Here is a 2,610-nt window from a genome sequence, read left to right on the forward strand (position 1 = left end):
TGGGTCTCTTGTGGATCCCATGTAGTTGGATGTCCTGGGACTTTGGGTCCAATTCCAACATTCCTGGGAGGAACGCCACCCCAGTCCTCAGCAATTCCTGTCATCACACTGAGGACCAGGACGTGCGGGGGCAGTAGGCAAGGTCAGCCTCCTGGTATGGGCAGAGGGGGACTGTTAGACACTTGGCTTCCAAATTCAGCTGGAGACTGGTCCTTCAGGAGAACATGTCCGTCCTCTTTGATTCCTTCAGAGATTTTCTTGAGGAAGACATTCCTGCTCTGTTGAAATGCCAGTTTCAATTTCAAGGCATGGGTCTGACAATTCTGGAGGGTCTACCTTTATAAGGGCAGATGAGTCCCCATCTCCATGAGACTCTGTGTCTGCATCTGTCTGAGGCCGTCCTGTGAGAAGAGGACTTTCTGGATGGTTCTGTCAGCATGCCATGGTGCTGCATGCTTTAGCCTTCCACCACCACAGTGATGGAGGCAGAGCCCCCGCCCACACGCCCACTGTGTAAGGAGCTCACCACTCGGAGCCCTTTGCAGGACCCCCAGCACCCCTGTGAAGTGGGCCCCATCAGTGCCCCACTGCACAGATCAGGAAACTGAGGCATGCAACATATGCTTTCTCAGAGTAGAAGTGGGGTTCACCCTTGCCCGGCTGACACAGCCTCTGCTTTTGACAATTCAGGGGTCTGTAGAAATCCACCCAGGTACTTATTTATCCAAAACCTTCAGCCCCAAGGAGCCTCCCCTGCCTCCTGGGTTAAGCCGGTAGGCTCAGCCACTGAAGTCCTTGACCCTGGCCCCTGACGTCAGAACCACCCAAGGAACTCAGAAAAATTCAAATACCAGCACGGGTCCGGATCCCACCCCAGACCAAGCGAGTGAGAATTTCTGGGGCGGGCCTAGTAGTGGTATTTTTAAAGCTCGTACGTGTGGTGGAAGGAGTCCCTGGGTGGTACGAATGGTTAATTGTTTGACTGCTAATCAGAAGGTTGGAGGTTCAAATCCAGCCAGAGGCACCTTGGAAGAAAGGGCTGGCAATTGACTTTTGAAAGGTCAAAACCGTATGGGGCACACTTCTACTCTGCACACATGGGGTTGCTGTGAGTTGTAATCAACTCAACGGCAGCTGGGATTTTGGTTTGTTTTGTGTGTGGTGGAGACAGTGTCACCCTCTTGCTACACTGACTCTTTCCCTGGTGTCTTAGTTATCTAGTGCTGCTGTAACAGAAATACCACAAATGGATAGCTTTAACAAACAGAAATTTATTCCCTCACAGTCTAGGAGGCTAGAAATCCAGATTCAGGGTGCAGCTCCAAGGGAAGGCTTTCTCTCTCTGTTCTGAGGGAAGGTCCTTGTCATCAGTCTTCCCTTGGTCTAGGAGTTTCTCAGCGCAGGGACCCTGAGTCCAAAGGCCACGCTCCACTCTCGGCTCTTCTTTCTTGGTTGTAAGAGGTCCTTCTCTCTGCTTGATCCTCTTTTCTATATCTCAAAAAAGATTGACTCAAGATGCAACCTAATCCTGTAGATTGTGTCCAGCCTCATTAACATAATTATCTCTAATCCTGCCTCATTAACATCATAGAGGTTAGGATTTACAGCACACAGGCTAATCACATCAGATCACAAAATGGAGGACAACCACACAATACTGGGAATCATGGCCTCGCCAACTTGATACACGTTTTTGGAGGGACACTATTCAATCCATGACACCTGGCACCCAGGGAAACCACTTCTGTCACCCTTTGCTGCTGGGTTGAGGCCATGTGACTCCATTCTGGCCAAAGAAAGTAGTAGGAGTGATAATAAACCCCACTGAGGCCTGCCCTTAAAAACATCCCTGGCCATTCTCTAGCCCTCTTCCCTGGCTGTGTCAACCAGTAGCCCACACGTCCCGGGTATCATGGCTACAAGTTAGGAAGGATTGCCTGATCTGCATCAGGTTTTTCGTGAGCAAGAAATAAAATCTTCCTGAGTAAGCCCCTGATACTCTGGGGTTTATTTGTTACGATAGTGCAGCGTAGCCGATCCTGATGAAGATACCAGATGATTCTAAGGTGTGGCCAGGGGTGAGACTTGCTGTTCTGAAGGCTGCCTGGGTTTGAAACTCAGTCCTGCCACTTAACTGGCTCTGTGACCTTGGGCATGGATAGAGTCCCCGGTGGCACAAACTGTTCAGCACTCAACTGTGAGCGGAAGGGTTGGTGGTTCAAACCCTCCCACAGGCACCTTGGAAAAAAGACCTGGTGATCTGCTTCTGAAAGGTCACAGCCTTGAAAACCCTATGGAGCAGTTCTACTCCGCACACATGGGGTTACCACAAGTGGGAATCAACCCTACAGTAACTGATTTTTTTTCTTGTATTTATGTGTGTGACCTTGGGCAAGTGACTTAACCCCTGAGATTCAGTCTTTGTGCAAATTGTGTAAAAAACCAGGGTCTATGTTACAGGGCTGTTATGAGTTTAAATAAGTTAACACATGGGTCTCAGTTATCTAGTGCTGCTATAACAGAAATACCCCAAGTGGGTGGCTTTAACAAAGAATATATTCTCTCACAGTCTAAGAGGCTAGAAGTCCAAATTCAGGGTGCCAGCTCTAG

The sequence above is a fragment of the Trichechus manatus genome, unplaced genomic scaffold (genome assembly GCF_000243295.1).
Source record: "Trichechus manatus latirostris isolate Lorelei unplaced genomic scaffold, TriManLat1.0 scaffold00113, whole genome shotgun sequence".
Lineage (NCBI taxonomy): Eukaryota > Metazoa > Chordata > Mammalia > Sirenia > Trichechidae > Trichechus > Trichechus manatus.